Consider the following 21222-nt stretch of genomic DNA (forward strand, 5'->3'; position numbering starts at 1 on the left):
TCAACAGGGAAAAAGTATGTCCTAGTGATTGCAGATTATGATACACGATACCCTGAGACAGTGGCTTTGTCCTCCATTGAGGCAGAGAAGTTGGCAAATGCTTTGCTAGAGATTTTCAGCAGAGTAGGTTTCCCAAAGGAAATACTGTCTGACAGAGGTGCCAATTTTATGTCAGACCTTCTGGCTTGTCTGTGGAAGTCATGTGGGGTGAAGCACATAAAGACCACTCCCTACCATCTCCAGACGGGTCTATATTATGAAAGCGAAAAACCCTATGCACGAATACCAAAACATTGACCCCTATACCACGAACCACAAAAATCCTGAACGCACTAAACAGCGAAAAAAAATAATCAAACTGTCATAGTCGGCCAACCCCACCACTAGCTATATACTACCTTCCCAAATAAAATAAATAAACCACATACATACACTAACCAAACTTTACTTCTAACCTAAATTAAAGCACAAAACCCTATTTCTAACCTTACACTAAACCCCACATACACAATTAACTATGCACTATCCTTAACCCCTCCCTAACCCTAAGGTCCGTAACTACTGCACATGTCCCCTACAGACATACACCCAAACAAAACAAATAATCCACATACATGCATTTAACAAAACCCTACCTCCAACACTACTAAACCCCACATACAAAACTATCTATGCACTATCCTTAACCCCTCCCTAACTCTAAGGTCCGTAACATCCTCATACTTCCCCTACGAAAATGTACACAAACAAAATAAATAACCTACATACATACATTTAACAAAACCCTACCTCTAACCCTACACTAAATCTAACATACATTACTTATATAAGCACTTACCTTAACCCACACCCTATCCTAAACTCCGTAACTATCCAACACTTACCTTATGCAGCTAATCCACAGATGGGCCAACCATGGAAATTTGATATTTCCATGTTTGCGGTTTTCGACTTTTGCTCTAAGTCCACTTCACGCTATATAGTTCGACATTTACATATTCACGTAAACGTCTTTTCTCTTTCCTAATATAGACCCTCCCCAGACTAATGGTCTTGTTGAGAGGTTAAATTATGCAATCAAGTCCATGCTATGGGCATTTGTAGATCAGTTTAAGAGGGAGTGGGACAAATATTTGCCCCATCTGTTGTTTGCTTACAGAGAGGTTCCCCAGGAATCCACAGGTTTGCCACCCTTTGAGTTGCTGTATGGCCATAGGGTGAGGGGACCTCTAGATTTAATTTGAGATGAGTGGGAAGGTGAGTGTGAGTCTCACAAGGAGTCTGTTGTGACATATGTCCTGAACCTCAGGTCAAGGCTCAGGGAACTCATAGGCCTGGTCCAGGAGAACCTGGCAGAAGCCCAACAACAGAAAAAGGTGTGGTATGACAGGAATGCTTGAGCTAGAGAGTATGCTGTAGGTCAGCAGGTGATGGTTCTCATTCCTGTCAGACACAACAAGTTGCAAGCAGCTTGGGAGGGACCCTACAAGGTGGTAAGAAAGGTAATTGATGTTAACTACATGGTGGAAGTGCTAGGCAGAAGGCAGGGACACAAATTGTACCATGTTAACATGATGAAACCTTACCATGAAAGGGAGGCCCTTGTGCTGAGCATTTGCAGTGGATTGCAGGAGGAGTCTGAGAGAGATCTTGTGAATGATATCCTCAGTGAGGCTTGGGCTGACACCTCGGTGGAAGGGGTAGCAATGTCCCAGCAGCTATCTCCTACCCAGGTTTGAGAAATCCGAGCAGTGTTGCAGGAGTTTGGGGGCATGTTCATCAAGAAACCAGGGAGCACTCACCTGGAGCAGCACCAAGTGGATACAGGACCCCAAAGGCCTATCAGGCAGGCCCCTTATTGGGTGCTTGAGAGAGTCAAATGGACTCTGAGAGAGAAGGTACAGGAGATGTTGGAACTAGGGATGATTAAAGAGTCCGACAGTCCCTGGGTTTCAACAGTGGTGTTGATGCCGAAGAAGGATGGCAGCAACATGTTCTGTGTGGATTACAGGAAATTAAATAGTCACACAGAGTCAGATGCTTACCCCATGCCTAGGACAGATGAGGCCTTAGAGCAGCTGGGTGGGGCTAAGTAACTTACAATCATTGATCTTACCAAGGGTTACTGGCAGGTGCCCTTGACTCCCAGTGCTAGAGAGAAGTCAGCCTTTGTCACTCCTTTTGGCTTGTATGAGTTCACAAAGATGCCCTTTGGGATGAAGAATGCCCCAGTGACTTTCCAGAGGCTGGTAGATCATATCTTAGCAGGAGCAGGAGGGTTTGCCCTTGCTTATATGGATGATATTGCTATCTACAGCCATTCCTGGCAAGAGCACCTTCAGCATGTCAGGGAGGTGCTGGGCAGACTACAGAGGGCAGGGTTGACATTTATGCCAAGCAAATGTCAGGTGGGTATGGCAGAGGTCTCCTTCCTAGGACATAGAGTGGGGAGTTGTAAGATAAGGCCAGAACCTGCCAAAGTGGAAGCCATTCAGGCATGGCCTGCACCTGTTACCAAAAAGCAAGTGAGGGCATTCTTAGGGACAGCAGGGTACTACATAAAGTTTGTTCCCAATTGCAGTACCATAGCTGCTCCCCTCACAGACCTGACAGGGAAGAACAGGCCAGATAAGGTAGTGTGGACCCCAGCATGTGAGCAGGCATTTCAGAAGCATAAGGAAGCTTTGGAAGGACCCCCTGTGTTAGCCAGTCCAGACTACAGCAAAGACATTGTTGTGCAGGTGGATGCTTCAAACTATGGGGTGGGGGCTGTACTTAGCCAGATTTCTTAAGAGGGAGAAGAGCACCCAGTGGTTTATCTCAGTCATAGGCTCCAACCCAGGGAAGAATGCTATGCAGCGGTAGAAAAGGAATGTCTAGCCATAATGTGGGCACTACAAAAACTTCAGCCTTATCTGTATGGAAGAAAATTCACTGTGATGACAGATCACAACCCTCTAACATGATTAAACAGAGCTGGTCAGCAAAATGCCAAGTTGCTAAGATAAAGTCTGGGTTGCAAGCATATGATATGTCAGTGCAGCACTGCAGTGGGAGTAGCAATGCCAATGCAGATGGGCTCTCAATGCAGGGAATGGGGTGAGGTACACCCAGATAGACCTGACACTCTGAAGCGATGTTTCTCAATGGGTACTTGAAAAACTTGCTTGAGTTCCCCAGGAGGGAAGAGATGTGACAATTGGGGAGAAATGGGAGAAGGCTGCCAGCCTAGTCAAATAGAATTTGATGTATAATTCTGGCATTTGTAAATAAATGTAAAATACAGGCATGTTTTCTTGAGTGTAAAAGAATACTGTGAAATGAGGAACTGCAAAATATGTGACAACGTTGCACTCTACTGGCCCAGTGAAGCATGTTGTGACCCTTTCATGTTAGGATGAAGGTTTCATGCCCATTGTTTTAAGGCTAAAGTTTATGACCAGAATTTAGATGTGGAATATGCTTTATTGTTCTGGTTTCTGTTAGAGTATACATGTGAAATGACTTATATTGTTGTAAGTTTCTGAGCAGGTGTTAGATTTCTAAATGATGCAGTTTGTGGCCTGAGATCTACAGACTAAGTGTCAAACATGATGTAATTTGGGAGGGCCTAAGAGACATGTTTGTTAGTAATGTTTAAATACTATTTCTCACAAGAGACTGAAAGCATTTTGATCTTGGATATCTAACTCAGCATTCTGCCTAAGCTCACATGTAAGTTTTTAGCACTGTGATTTCTTGTAGGAATAAAGTTAGTAAAGATTAATTAGGTATTTTTTTAAATCAGTACTGTCCTACTGTATTATTTTAAGTTTCTGTGTGATCACTGAACTCTTCGATATCTCTGTGGTGTAGTAGTTTTGTCTTATGTTTTAATTGTTTATTATTAAATATTTTTTGAAAATCTTTACCTGTGTCTGGTTTGTGTAGAGATAAGCTCTAGAGTACATTGCATATTTATAGAGGTTATTGTAATAGGCCACTCTAAAGTAAGCCTTGAATGCTAGTCATGCTACCATTGCATAATAATATTGCACAGTAATAATTTGACACCCTTTTAAGGGCCTTTTACTAGCTGATATTATTAGCTGGGTGGTTGCAGGGATTACTACCGTATGGTCTGGGTAAAGGGGCACAGCTAGAGAATCTGTGTCAGCCTTTCCCAGGAGTGTCTGTGAAGCTGTATAAACACTTATCTCAAAGTGTGTGTGTGTTGTGTCAGCTACTTAGGCAGGGACACAAAGTGTTGGCTGGACAGAGAGGGTACTGTTGGTTTTAGCTTGCCCAGCTAGGGTGAGACCTGGACACTATAGGTGTGCCAGTGGGGAGTCTTATTGGGGACCTGGTGAGCAAGGGAGCAATCAGCCCTGGACTAACTGTGATCTTTGTGTGCACTTAAGGGAAATTGTACTTTACTGTGTGTATTAGTTATCCTTTCCTCTCTTCTATGAGACGATCTCCCAGGTGTTAGTGGTGAGGTTTGAGGCTCCTTGATTGCTGGGCCAGGGCATGGTCATCACAGTGTGCATGCATGCATACACATGTACAGATACACACACACACACACTCACACACACACACACACACACACACACACACACACACACACACACACACACACACACACATGCATGCATTTCATGTGAATACTATCATTTATTTAGGCATCGCTTAAACAAACTGCTCCATCATTTCTGGCTTTTTTTTTTTTTTTTTGTAACCTCAGAAATATTTCAGTAGGAACAAAAATGCCAGTATTTTTTCTTACTCTGTTTCTCTCACTGATATATTTTTTTCTTACAAACTAAAATGTTACCTTAAAACATCTGCAGTATTCCATTTGTCCCAATCTGTTTCTAATTTAAATTCCTGCTGGGAGATTTTTATCTAAATACTTTGATGAAATGAAGCCAAATTGTTGGAACAATTTTGTGTGTATGGGCTGCCATCCTATTTATACATTACCTTGTCACGCAATATTCTCCTTCTGTTTCTTTCTCTCGCTTGCTCAGAGCTGATTTTTTTTCCTTCTTTGCTGCTGGGTGAGGACTGATGAAACCAAAAGTTTACAAAAAGTTCTGCCTGACTGATTTTTATTGCAAACTCAATTAATAAATAATGACAGTGTATTGATTATCACTACAAGGCTGATTGCTTTGGTAAGCGTGGAAGTGACAGAAGTATGTAGCTTTCATTTTGCAGATGGCTTACCTTATCTTTGATTTTTTTGTACATATATATATATATATATATATATATATATATATATATATATATATATATAGATATAGATATAGATATATGTTGTATGCATTGCATATATATTTGCATAGTCTGGACTGAATTATATTTTATGACGGGTAGAGAAGGATAGGATAAGAATGAACCTCTCGTTCAGAGTCTGAAATCTATTTTAAGAATTCCTTTTATGGCCAGTCTATGGGGCAAATGGCTCAAAACAACATGTCAGCCAGGAAAGGAGCAGCATTGACAGGGAGTGGTTATCTTTGTTGTTTCCTCAAAACCACGTCATTGATTAAAAGTGGTATTCCCAAAAAAAATACTGGCTTCTTCATATTTAAGAATTACCCAGATCTCAGAAAAAACGTGAGAAGTCTGGAGATATTTTTAGTACTCATATTTTAAACATCTGTAGTAACTTCAGTAACATATTTTGAGACTCGAAGTGCTGCACTGTCTGCGTAAAAATGCATGTTGTCTGGTTCAAATACAAAGCTTCCTTTCCTTTTCTAATTAACTGATATGATGTAATAATCATGTGTCCCTTTCATACTGAACTCCATTCTAGAGAAAGATTTCTCTTCAAGCTTGTCTAAGTTCACAAAGCTTTGAACAGGAACACTTTACTGTTGCTCCGAGATGGATGGAGACAGAAATGTGTTTTAAACACAGCAGAATCTAGGAAAACACCAGGCACTTGGCTTCATGTCATTCGCACTTGTCATAGTACAGAATGACATAAGTGCCTCCACAGTCATAACGCCTACAGTTTGTAAAAAATAGTTATAATGTGTTGGCCAGTAAAAGACAGTCCTGTTAAAGGTGAAGTGTAGTCACTGTGCTTCTGAGCACACCACATGTGATATAAGGTATGGTTGTAGTGACTGTGCTTCTGAGTACACCACGTGTGATATAAGGTATGGTTGAAACTAAATTACTAGCTGATTGATGTCTCTATACTTCACTGCCTATGCAATCACAGTGATACGGCTCTATGAAAAACACTGCCTTACGAGTTTTACAATCATGTAATGTTCTTGGAAGAGAACATTTCCACAACTATATACTTTATAAACAATTATTACTTCATAATATGAGTTTGTTTACTTTTTAATTTTTACAGACACTCTTGACCTTTGGACTTTTTCCAAACACATTAAGATTCTTAACAAAAACAAAAAGTATGACAGAGAAGCAGGAAGAGGTTATATCTGCTAGGACCCTGAGATTTGCTTACTTCCAGGCTACTACATACTCCACAGTTCCTAGTTTATTTCCACCTTCTTCACATCCATTCTTTTGTTAGACATTTCCTATTTATTTCCCATGCATTTTGCTTACTGTGCTTTGTTTCAAATACCACTATTGATAATTTGGCAATGTGAAACTCTTTTTGTAAAAAAACACCTAAAGATGATACACTTATGCCCATTTCAGACGCACCATTTTTTTATTTAATTTTTCTTAAGGTGTGCTCTCTTGTGCTTAATTTATGCTACTTAAATGTTTTTCTTTATGATTCTGTCCCACCCACTGCCATTCTTCAACTCAATGATGAAAATGCCTGCGTTTATAAGTCAACTTTCATGTTATGTCTTGTTTCTGCACCTGGATATATCCCTTGGTGACTATGTACCCTATGACTAGATTTAAGCCTATAGTTTGTTAAGAAAAATGAGTGACCTCATACATTCAGCACCCACCCCCCCAAAACTGAAAGTGCTCTCCTGGGCATCATTCCAGTGGATCGTGGTGCTACAGCTTTTGTTATTATAACATTGACAGGACACTACTCCATAAGTGAATAAAAACGAGTGAGCTCATGCATTCAGCACCCCCCCAAAACTGAAAGTGCTCTCCTGGACATTCTTCCAGTGGATTGTGCTGCTACAGCTTTTATTATAACATTGACAAGACACTACTCTACTTAACAAGTGAATAAAAACAAGTGACCTCATATATTCGGTGCCCACCCTCACCCAAAACTGAAAGTGCTCTCCTGGACATCCTTCTAGAGGATCGTGCTGCTACGGCTTTTATTATAACATTGAGAGGACACTACTCTACTTTACAAGTGAATAAAAACAAGTGACCTCATACATGTGCCCCCCCCAAAACTGAAAGAGCTCAAATATTCAATGCCCCCCCCAAAACTGAAAGTGCTCTCTTTGACATCCTTCTAGTGGATTGTGCTGCTACAGCTTTTATTATAACATTGACAGGACACTGCTCTACATCAAAAGTGAATAAAAACGAGTGACCTCATACATGTGCCCCCCCCAAAACTGAAAGAGCTCAAATATTCAATGCCCCCCCCAAAACTGAAAGTGCTCTCTTTGACATCCTTCTAGTGGATTGTGCTGCTACAGCTTTTATTATAACATTGACAGGACACTGCTCTACATCAAAAGTGAATAAAAACGAGTGACCTCATACATGTGCCCCCCCCAAAAAAAAACTGAAAGAGCTCTCCTGGACATCGTTCCATTGGATTGTGCTGCTACAGCTTTTATTATATCACTGACAGGACACTACTCTGCTTAACAAGTGAATAACAGCGAGTGACCTCATACATTCTGCGCCCCCCCCCCCCAAACTGAAAGTGCTCTCCTGGACATCCTTCCAGTGGATTGTGCTGCTACAGCTATTGTTGTAACATTGACAGGACACTACTCTACTATACAAGTGAATAAAAATGAGTGACCTTATACATTCAGCACCCCCCCCCCAGAACTGAAAGTGCTCTCCTGGCCATTCTTCCAGTGAATCGTGCTGCCACTGCTTTTATTATAACATTGACAGGACACTACTCTACATCAAAAGTGAATAAGAAACCGTGACCTCAAATATTCAGCGCCCCCCCAAAACTGAAAATGCTCTCCTGGACATCCATCCAGTGGATCATGCTGCTACAGCTTTTATTATAACATTGACAGGACACTACTCTACTTTACAAGTGAATATAAACGAGTGACCTCATACATTCAGCAAAACCCCCATAACTGAAAGTGCTCTCCTGCACTTCCTACCAGTGGATCATGCTGCTACGGCTTTTATTATAACATTGACAGGACACTACTCTACATCAAAAGTGAATAAAAATGCATGACCTCATACATGTGCCCCCAAAACTGAAAGTGCTCTTCTGGACATCATTTCAGTGGATTGTGCTGCTACAGCTTTTAATATAACACTGACAGGACACTACTCTACTTAAGTGAATAAAAAGAAGTTTCCTCATACATTCATTGCCCCCCCCAAAAAAAAACTGAAAGTGCTCATCTGGACATCCTTCCAGTGGATCGTACTGCTACAGCTTTTATTATAACACTGACAGGACACCTCTCTACTTAACAAGTGAATAAAAAGAAGTCTCCTCATACATTCATTGCCCCCCAAAACTGAAAGTGCTCATCTGGACATCCTTCCAGTGGATCATGCTGCTACAGCTTTTATTATAATTGTAACAGGACACTGCTCTACTTTACAAGTAAAGAAAAATGAGTGACCTCATACATTCAGCACCCTCCCAAAAAATAAACACTGAAAGTGCTCTTCTAGACATCATTCAAGTGAATCATGCTGCTAAGGCTATTATTATAACATTGACAGGACACTACTTGACATTAAAAGTGAATAAAAACCAATGACCTCAAACATTCAGTGCACCCCCAAACTGAAAGTGCTCTCCTGGACATCCTTCCAGTGGATCGTACTGCTACAGCTTTTATTATAACATTGACAGGACACTACTCTACTTAACAAGTGAATAAAAAAAAGTGACATCATAGATTCAGTGTCCCCCCCAAAACTGAAAGTGCTCTCCTGGACATCCTTCCAGTGGTTCATGCTGCTACAGCTTTTATTATAACATTGACAGGACACTACTCTACCTTACAACTGAATAAAAATGAGTGACCTCTTACATTCAGCGCCCACCCCCCCCCCAAAAAAAAAACAGAAAGTGCTCTTCTGGACATCCTTCCAGAGAATCGTGCTGCTACAGCTTTTATTATAACATTGACAGGACACTACTGTACTTTACAAGTGAATAAAAATGAGTGACATCATACATTTAGCCCCCCCCCCAATACTGAAAGTGTTTTCCTAGACATCCTTCCAGTGGATCATGCTGCAAAGGCTTTTATTATAACATTGACAGGACACTACTCTACTTTACTAGTGAATAAAAATAAGTGACCTCAAACATTCAGTGACCCCCCCCCCCCAAAACTGATAGTGCTCTTTTGGACATCCTTCTAGTAGATTGTGCTGCTACGGATTTTTTATAACATTGACAGGACACTTCTCTACATCAAAAGTGAATAAAAATGAGTGACCTCATACATGTGCCCCCCCCCCCCAACTGAAAGTGCTCTTCTGGACATCATTCCACTGGATTGTGCTGCTACAGCTTTTAATTTAACACTGACAGGACACTACGCTACTTAACAAGTGAATAACAGTGAGTGACCTCATACATTCAGTACCCCCACAAAACTGAAACTGCTCTTCTGGCCATCCGTCAAGTGGATCGTGCTGCTACGGCTTTTATTATAACATTTACAGGACACTACTCTACTTTACAAATGAATAAGAAGGAGTGACCTCATACATTCAGCACAACCCCCCCCAAAACTGAAAGTCCTCTCCTGCACTTCCTACCAGTGGATCATGCTGCTACCGCTTTTATTATAACATTGACAGGACACTACTTTACATAAAAAGTGAATAGAAACGAGTGACCTCATACATGTGGTCCACCCCAAAACTGAAAGTGCTCTTCTGGACATCATTCCAGTGGATTGTGCTGCTGCAGCTTTTAATATAACACTGACAGGACACTACTCTACTTAACAAGTGAATAACAGCAAGTGACCTCATACATTCATCACCCCCCCCCAAAACTGAAAGTGCTCTCCTGGCTATCCTTCCAGTGGATAGTGCTGCTACGGCTTTTATTATAACATTGACAAGACACTACTCTCCTTTACAAGTGAATAAAAATGAGTGACCTTATGCATTCAGCTCCCGCCCATAATTGAAAGTGCTCTCTTGGACATCAAAAGTGAAAACAAAACTAGTGACCTAAAATATTCAGCGCCCCCTCCAAAACTGAAAGTGCTCTCCTGGACATCCTTCCAGTGGATCGTACTGCTACAGCTTTTGTTATGACACTGCAGGACACTACTCTACTTAACAAGTGAATAAAAAAAGTGACCTCATACATTCAGCGCCCTCCCAAAAAAAAAACCACTGAAAGTGCTCTTCTGGACATCCTTCAAGTGAATCATGCTGCTAAGGCCATTATTATAACATTGACAGGACACTACTTGACATTAAAAGTGAATAAAAACCAGTGACCTTAAACATTCAGTGCCCCAAACTCAAAACTGAGAGTGCTCTCTTGGGCACCTTTCCAGAGGTTTGTGCTGCTACGGCTTTTATTATAACATTGACAGGACACTACTCTACATCAAAAGTGAATAAAAACCAATGACCTCAAACATTCAGTGCCCCCCCAAATCTGAAAGTGCTCTCCTGGACATACTTCCAGTGGATCGTACAGCTACAGCTTTTATTATAACATTGACAGGCCACTACTCTACTTAACAAGTGAATAAAAAAAAGTGACCTCATACATTCTGCACCCACCCCCCCCCCTCAAAAAAACAGAAAGTGCTCTTCTGGACAACCTTCCAGAGGATTGTTCTGCTATGGCTTTTATTATAACATTGACAGGACACTAATTACTTTACAAGTGAATAAAAATGAGTGACCTCATACATTAAGCCCCCCCCCAATACGGAAAGTGTTCTCCTAGACATCCTTCCAGTGGATCATGCTGCTAAGGCTTTTATTATAACATTGACAGGACACTACTCTACTGTACTACTGAAAAAAATAAGTGACCTCAAACATTCAGTGACCCCCCCCCAAAAACTGAAAGTGCTCTTTTGGACATCCTTCTAGTGGATTGTGCTGCTACGGCTTTTATTATAACATTGACAAGACACTACTCCACTTTATAAGTGAATAAAAATGAGTAACCTCATACATTCTGCCCCCCCCCCCAAAATTGAAAATGCTCTCCTGGACATCCTTCCAGTGGATCGTGCTGCTATGGTTTTTTTTTATAACATTGACAGGACACGTCTTTACATCAAAAGTGAATAAAAATGAGTGACCTCAAACATTCTGCACCCCCCAAAACTAAAAGCGCTTTCCTGGACATCATTGCAGTGGCTTGTGCTGCTACAGCTTTTATTATAATACTGACAGCACACTACTCTACTTTACAAGTGAATAAAAATGAGTGAAATCATACATTCAGCGCCATCCCCTTCCAAAATTGAAAGTGCTCTCTTGGACATCCTTCCAGTAAATCGTGCTGCTTCGGCTTTTATTAAAACATTGACAGGACACTATTCTACATCAAAAGATTTTAAAAATGAGTAACCTCAAACATTCAGCACCCCCCCCCCAAAAAACTGAAAGTGCTCTCCTGGACATCCTTCCAGTGGATTGTGCTGCTGCAGCTTTTATTATAACACTGACAGGACTTTACAATTGAAAAAAAATGAGTGACCTCATACATTCAATACCCCCCCACCAAAAAAAAAAAAAAACTAAAACTGTTCTTCTAGACATCCTTCCAGTGGATCAGGCTGCTACGGCTTTTATTATAACATTGATGGGACACTACTCTACTTTAAAAATGTATAAAAATGAGTGACCTCATACATTCAGGCCCCCCAAAAACTGAAAGTGCTCTCCTGGACATTCTTCCAGTGGATCGTGCTGCTACGGCTTTTATTATAACATTGACAGGACACTACTCTACATTAAAAGTGAATAAAAACGAGTGACCTCATACATGTGCCCCCCCATACCCAAAACTTTATTATAACACTGACAGGACACTACTCTACTTTACATGTGAATAAAAACGAGAGACCTCATACATTCAGGGCCCACCTCCCACAAAACTGAAAGTGCTCTCCTGGACATTCTTCCAGTGGACCGTGCTGCTACGGGTATTATTATAACATTGATAGTACACTACTTGACATTAAAAGTGAATAAAAATGAGTGACCTCATACATTCAGTGCCCCCCCAAAACTGAAAGTGCTTTTCTGGACATCCTTACAGTGGATTGTGCTGCTACAGCTTTTAATATAACACTGAAAGGACACTACCGTATTTTACAAGTGAATAAAAACTAGTGACCTCATACATTTAGCCCCTCACCCCCCCCCCAAAAATTGAAAGTGCTCTCCTGGCCATCCTTCCAGTGGATCGTGCTGCTAATGCTTTTATTATAACATTGACAGTACACTACTCAACAATAAAAGTGAATAAAAACGTGTGACCTCATACATGTGCCCACCTCCCAAAACTGAAACTGCTATCCTGGATATCATTCCAGTGGATTATGCTGCTACAGTTTTTAATATAACACTGAAAGGACACTACTCTACTTTACAAGTGAATAAAAACAAGTGACCTCAAACATTTAGCATCCCCCCCCCCCACAAAATTGAAAGTGCTCTCCTGGCCATCCTTCCAGTGAATCATGCTGCTACTGATTTTATTATAACATTGACAGGACACTGCTCTACATCAAAAGTGAATAAAAATGAGTGACCTCATGCATGATCCCCCCACCAAACTGAAAGTGCTCTCCTGGACATCTTTCCAGTGGATTATGCTGCTACAGCTTATATTATAACACTGACAGGACACAACTCTACTTTACAAGTTAATAAAAATGAGTGACCTCATACATTCAGCGCCACCCACCCCCCAAAATTTAAAGTGGTCTCCTGGACATCCTTCCAGTGGATCGTGCTGCTACAGCTTTTATTATAACATTGACAGGACAATACTCTACATCAAAAGTGAATGAAAACGAGTGACCTCAAACATTCAGCTCCCCACCCCCCAAAACTAAAAGGGCTCTCGTCGACATACCTTCCAGTGGATAATGCTGCTACAGCTTTTATTATAACACTGACAGGACTCTACTCTACTTTACAATTGAATAAAAATGAGTGACCTCATACATTCAGCGCCCCCCCTCCCCAAAAAAAACTGAAAGTCTTCTTCTGGACATCCTTTCAGTACATCAGGTGGCTACTGCTTTTATTACAACATTTACAGGACACTACTCTACATTAAAAGTGGATAAAAATGAGTTACCTCATACATGTGCCCCCTCCAAAAACTGAAAGTGCTCTCCTGGCCATCCTTGCAGTGGATTGGTCTACTACAGCTTTTATTATAACACTGACAGTACACTACTCTTCTTTACAAGTGAATAAAAATGAGTGACCTCATACATTCAGCGCCCACCCCCCCCCCAAAACTGAAAGGGCTGTCCTGGACATCCTTCCAGTGGATCCTGCTGCTATGGCTTTTAATAAAACATTGACAGGACACTACTCGACATTAAAAGTGAATAAAAATGAGTGACATTAAATATGTGCCCCCCCAAAAAAAAACTGAAAGTGCTCTTCTGGACACCTTTCCAGTGGATTGTGCTGCTACAACTTTTATTATAACACTGACAGGACACTACTGTTCTTTACAAGTGAATAAAAATGAGTGACCTCATAAATTCAGCACCCCCCCCAAAACTGAAAGTACACTCCTGGACATCCTTCCAGTGGATCATGCTTCTACGACTTTTATTATAACATTGACAGGACACCACTCGACATTAAACGTGAATAAAAACGTGTGACCTCATACATGTCCCCCCCCCCCCTGCCAAAAAAACTGAAAGTGCACTCCTGGACATCCTTCCAGTGGATTGTGCTGCTACAGCTTTTATTATAACACTGACAGGACACTACTCTGCTTTACAAGTGAATAAATACGAGTGACCTCATACATTCAGCGCCCCCACAAAACTGAAAGTGCTCTCCTGGACATCCTTCCAGTGGATTCTGCTGCTAAGGCTTTTATTATAACATTGACAGGACACTACTCGCCATTAAAAGTGAAAAAAAAATGAGTGACCTCAAACATTCAGTGCCCCCCCTCCAAAACTGAAAGTGCTCTCCTGGACATCCTTCCAGTGGATCATGCTGCTAAGGCTTTTATTATAACATTAACAGGACACTACTCTACTTTATAAGTGAATAAAAATGAGTAACTTTATACATTCAGTGCCCCCCGCAAAACTGAAAGTGTTCTCCTACACATCTGTCCAGTGGATCGTGCTGCTACAGCTTTTATTATATCATTGACAGGACACTACTCAACATTAAAAGTGAATAAAAATGAGTGACCTAATGCATCCACCCCCCCCCAAACTGAAATTGCTCTTCTGGACAACATTCCAGTGGATTTAGCTGCTACAGCTTTTATTATAACACTGACAGGACACTACTCTATTTTACAAGTGATTAAAAACGAGTGACCTCATACATTCCACGCCCACCCCCCCCAAAAGATAAAGTGCTGTTCTGACCATCTATCTAGTGGCTCGTGCTGCTACGGCTTTTATTATAACATTGACAGGACACTACTCAACATTAAAAGTGAATAAAAATGAATGACATCATACATGTGACCCCCCCCCCCCGAAAAAAACTAAAAGCGTTTTCCTGGACATCCTTCTGGTGGATTTTGCTGCTATGGCTATTATTATAACACTGACAGGACACTACTTCACTTTAAAAGTGAATAAACACGAATGACCTCATACATTCAGCGCCCCAACCCAGAACTGAAATTGCTCTCCTGTACATCCTTCCAGTGGATCGTACTGCTATGGCTTTTATTATAACATTGACGGGACACTACTCTACTTTAAAAATGTATAAAAATGAGTGACCTCATACATTCAGGCCCCCCAAAAATTGAAAGTGCTCTCCTGGACATTCTTCCAGTGGATCGTGCTGCTACGGCTTTTATTATAACATTGACAGGACACTACTCTACACTAAAAGTGAATAAAAACGAGTGACCTCATACATGTGCCCCCGCATACCCAAAACTTTATTATAACACTGACAGGACACTACTCTACTTTACATGTGAATAAAAAGAAGTGACCTCAGGCATTCAGACCCCCCCCAAAACTGAAAGTGCTCTCCTGGACATTCTTCCAGTGGATCGTGCTGCTATGGCTTTTATTATAACATTGACAGGACACTACTCAACATTAAAAGTGAATAAAAATGAATGACATCATACATGTGACCCCCCCCCCCCGAAAAAAACTAAAAGCGTTTTCCTGGACATCCTTCTGGTGGATTTTGCTGCTATGGCTATTATTATAACACTGACAGGACACTACTTCACTTTAAAAGTGAATAAACACGAATGACCTCATACATTCAGCGCCCCAACCCAGAACTGAAATTGCTCTCCTGTACATCCTTCCAGTGGATCGTACTGCTCTGGCTTTTATTATAACATTGACGGGACACTACTCTACTTTAAAAATGTATAAAAATGAGTGACCTCATACATTCAGGCCCCCCAAAAATTTAAAGTGCTCTCCTGGACATTCTTCCAGTGGATCATGCTGCTACGGCTTTTATTATAACATTGACAGGACACTACTCTACACTAAAAGTGAATAAAAACGAGTGACCTCATACATGTGCCCCCGCATACCCAAAACTTTATTATAACACTGACAGGACACTACTCTACTTTACATGTGAATAAAAATGAGAGACCTCATACATTCAGCGCCCACCTCCCACAAAACTGAAAGTGCTCTCCTGGACATTCTTCCAGTGGATCGTGCTGCTACGGCTATTATTATAACATTGATAGTACACTACTCGACATTAAAAGTGAATAAAAATGAGTGACCTTATACATTCAGTGCCCCCGCAAAACTGAAAGTGCTTTTCTGGACATCCTTACAGTGGATTGTGCTGCTACAGCTTTTAATATAACACTGAAAGGACACTACCATACTTTACAAGTGAATAAATACTAGTGACCTCATACATTTAGCGCCTCACCCCCCCCAAAATTGAAAGTGCTCTCCTGGCCATCCTTCCAGTGGATTGTGCTGCTACGACTTTTATTATAACATTGACAGTGCACTACTCAACATTAAAAGTGAATAAAAACGTGTGATCTCATACATGTGCCCACCTCTCAAAACTGAAACTGCTATCCTGGACATCCTTCCAATGGATTGTGCTGCTACAGCTTTTAATATAACACTGAAAGGACACTACTTTACTTTACAAGTGAATAAAAACGAGTGACCTCATAGATTTAACACCCCCCCCCCCCACCAAAATTGAAAGTGCTCTCCTGGCCATCCTTCCAGTGAATCATGCTGCTACTGATTTTATTATAACATTGACAGGACACTGCTCTACATCAAAAGTGAATAAAAACGAGTGACCTCATACATGATCCCCCCACCAAACTGAAAGTGCTCTCCTGGACATCTTTCCAGTGGATTATGCTGCTACAGCTTATATTATAACACTGACAGGACACAACTCTACTTTACAAGTTAATAAAAATGAGTGACCTCATACATTCAGCGCCACCCACCCCCCAAAATTTAAAGTGGTCTCCTGGACATCCTTCCAGTGGATCGTGCTGCTACAGCTTTTATTATAACATTGACAGGACAATACTCTACATCAAAAGTGAATAAAAACGAGTGACCTCAAACATTCAGCTCCCCACCCCCCCAAAACTAAAAGGGCTCTCGTGGACATACCTTCCAGTGGATAATGCTGCTACAGCTTTTATTATAACACTGACAGGACTCTACTCTACTTTACAATTGAATAAAAATGAGTGACCTCATACATTCAGCGCCCCCCCTCCCCCAAAAAAACTGAAAGACTTCTTCTGGACATCCTTCCAGTACATCAGGTGGCTACTGCTTTTATTATAACATTTACAGGACACTACTCTACACTAAAAGTGGATAAAAATGAGTTACCTCATACATGTGCCCCCTCCAAAAACTGAAAGTGCTCTCCTGGCCATCCTTGCAGTGGATTGGTCTACTACAGCTTTTATTATAACATTGACAGGACACTACTCTTCTTTACAAGTGAATAAAAATGAGTGACCTCATACATTCAGCGCCCTCCCCCCAAAAACTGAAAGGGCTGTCCTGGACATCCTTCCAGTGGATCCTGCTGCTACGGCTTTTAATAAAACATTGACAGGACACTACTCGACATTAAAAGTGAATAAAAATGAGTGACGTCATATATGTGACCCCCCCCCCCAAAACTGAAAGTGCTCTTCTGGACACCTTTCCAGTGGATTGTGCTGCTACAACTTTTATTATAACACTGACAGGACACTACTGTTCTTTACAAGTGAATAAAAATGAGTGACCTCATCAATTCAGCACCCCCCCCAAAACTGAAAGTACACTCCTGGACATCCTTCCAGTGGATCATGCTTCTACGACTTTTATTATAACATTGACAGGACACCACTCGACATTAGAAGTGAATAAAAATGTGTGACCTCATACATGTGCCCCCTCCCCCACCCCCCCACCAAAAAAACTGAAAGTGCACTCCTGGACATCCTTCCAGTGGATTGTGCTGCTACAGCTTTTATTATAACACTGACAGGACACTACTCTGCTTTACAAGTGAATAAAAACGAGTGACCTCATACATTCAGCACCCCCGCAAAACTGAAAGTGCTCTCCTGGACATCCTTCCAGTGGATTCTGCTGCTAAGGCTTTTATTATAACATTGACAGGACACTACTCTACTTTACAAGTGAATAAAAATAAGTGACCTCAAACATTCTGTGCCCCTCCCCAAAAACTGAAAGTGCTGTCTTGGACATCCTTCTTGTGGATTGCGCTGCTATTGCTTTTATTATAACATCAAGAGGACACTACTCTACCTTACAAGTGAATAAAATGAGTGACCTAATACATTCCCTGCCCCCATCCCCCAAAATTGAAAGAACTCTCCTGGACTTCCTTCCAGTGGATTGTGCTGCTACGGCTTTTATCATAACATTGACAGGACACTACTCTACATCAAAAGTGAATAAAAAGAGTGAACTCAAACATTCAGCGCCCCCCCCCCCCTCAAAACTGAAAGTGCTCTCCTGGACATCCTTGCAGTAGATTGTGCTGCTACAGCTTTTATTATAACATTGACAGGACACTACTCTACTTTAGAAGTGAATAAAAACGAGTGACCTCATACATTCAGTGCCACCCCCCCGCAAAAAAAAAAAAAACTGAAAGTGCTCTTCTGGACATCCTTCCAGTGGATAGTGCTGCTAAGGCTTTTATTATAACATCGACAGGACACTACTCTAATTTACTAGTGAATAAAAATAAGTGACCTCATACATTCAGCCCTCCCAAAACTGAAAGTGCTCTCCTGGACATCCTTCGAGTGGATCATGCTGCTACGGCTTTTATTATAACATTGACAGGACACTACTCTACTTTACAAGTGAATAAAAACGAGTGACATCATACATTGTTTGCCCCCCCCCAAAACTGAAAGTGCTCTCCTGGACATCTGTGCAGTGCATCATGCTGCTACCGCTTTTATTATATCATTGACAGGACACTACTCGACATTAAAAGTGAATGAAAATGAGTGACCTAATACATATGCCCCCCCCTCCCCAAAATTGAAAGTGCTCTTCTGGACAACATTCCAGTGCATTGAGCTGCTATGGCTTTTATTATAACATTGACAGGACAGTACTCTACTGCTCAACTGAATAAAAACAAGTGACCTCATACATTCAGCACCCCCCAAAACTGAAAGTGCTCTCATGGACATCCTTCAAGTGGATCATGCTGCTTCGGCTTTTATCATAACATTGACAGGACACTACTCAACAGTGAAAGTAAATAAAAACGAGTGAACTCATACATCAGCGCTCCACCCCCCAAAACTGAAAGTGCTCTCCTGGACATCCTTCCAGTGGATCATGCTGCTACAGCTTTTATTATAACATTGACAGGACACTAGTCTACTTTACAACTGAATAAAAACAAGTGACCTCATACATTCAGCCCCCCCCCCAAAAAAAAACTGAAAGTGCTTTTCTGGACATCCTTCCAATGGATAGTGCTGCCACGGCTTTTATTATAACATTGACAGGACACTACTCTAATTTACTAGTGAATAAAAATAAGTGACCTCATACATTCAGCACCCCCCCAAAACTGAAAGTGCTCTCCTGGACATCCTTCCAGTGGATCGTGCTGCTACGGCTTTTATTATAACATTGACAGGACACTACTCAACACTGAAAGTAAATAAAAATGAGTGAACTCATACATCAGCACCCCCCCCCCCCTGAAAACTGAAAGTGCTCTTCTGGACATCCTTCCAGTGGATCATGCGGCTACAGCTTTTATTATAACATTGACAGGACACTAGTCTACTTTACAACTGAATAAAAACAAGTGATCTCATACATTCAGTGCCCCCCCCCCAAAAAAAAGCAGAAAGTGCTCTTCTGGACATCCTTCCAGAGGATCGTGCTGCTACGGCTTTTGTTATAACATTGAGAGGACACTACTCTAAAAGTGAATAAAAATGAGTGACCTCATACATTCAACCCCCCCAAAAAACTGAAAGTGCTCTCCTAGACACCCTTCCCATGAATCATGCTGCTAAGGCTTTTATTTAAAACATTGACAGGACACTACTCTACTTTACTAGTGAATAAAAACAAGTGCCCTCAAACATTCACTGCCCGCCCAAAAACAGAAAGTGCTGTCTTGGACATCCTTCTTGTGGATTGTGCTGCTATTGCTTTTATTATAACATCGACAGGACACTATTCTACTTTACAAGTGAATAAAATGAGTGACCTCATACATTCAGCACCACCCCCCCAAAATTTAAAGTGGTCTCCTGGACATCCTTCCAGTGGATTGCGCTACTACGGCTTTTATTATAACATTGACAGGACACTACTCTACTTCAAAAGTGAATAAAAATGAGTGACCTCAAACATTCAGCTCCCCACCCCCCCAAAACTGAAAGTGCTCTCCTGGACATACCTTCCAGTGGATTGTGCTGCTACAGCTTTTATTATAACACTGACAGGACTCTACTCTACTTTACAATTGAATAAAAATGAGTGACCTCATACATTCAGCGCCAGACCCCCCAAAAATGAAAGTGTTCTTCTGGACATCCTTCCAGTACATCTGGCTGCTATGGCTTTTATTATAACATTTAGAGGACACTACTCTACTTTACAAGTGAATAAAAATAAGTGACCTCATGCTTTCAGACCCCCCCCAAAACTAAAAATACTCTGCTGGACATTCTTCCAGTGAATCGTGCTGCTACGGCTTTTATTATAACATTGACAGGACACTACTCTACATTAAAAGTGAATAGAAATGAGTTACCTTATACATGTGCCCCCCCCCCCCCAAACTGAAAGTGCTCTCCTGGCCATCCTTCCAGTGGATTGTGCTACTACAGCTTTATTATAACACTGACAGCATACTACTCTACTTTACAAGTGAAAAAAATGAGTGACTTCATACATTCAGCACCCCCGTCACCAAAAACAAAAAGTGCTGTCCTAGATATCCTTCCAGTGGATCGTGCTGCTACGGCTTTTATTGTAACCTTGACAGGACACTAATCGACATTAAAAGTGAATAAAATCGAGTGACCTCATACTTGTATCCCCCCCCCCCCGAAAACTGAAAGTGCTCTTCTGGACATCTTTCCAGTGGATTGTGCTGCTACAACTTTTATTATAACACTGACAGGATACTCTTTACAAATGAATAAAAACGAGTGACCTCATACATTCAGCGCCCCTCTCGAAACTGAAAGTGATCTCCTGGACATCCTTACTGTGAATCGTGCTTCTACAGCTTTTATTATAACATTGACAGGACACTACTCAACATCAAAAGTGAGTAAAAATGAGTGACCTCAAACATTCAGCCCCCCCCCCCAAAACTGAAAGTGATCTCCTGGACATACCTTCCAGTGGATTG

Source organism: Protopterus annectens, chromosome 12.part0 (assembly GCF_019279795.1).
Source record: "Protopterus annectens isolate FY-2018-M chromosome 12.part0, PAN1.0, whole genome shotgun sequence".
NCBI classification, from domain to species: Eukaryota; Metazoa; Chordata; order Ceratodontiformes; family Protopteridae; genus Protopterus; species Protopterus annectens.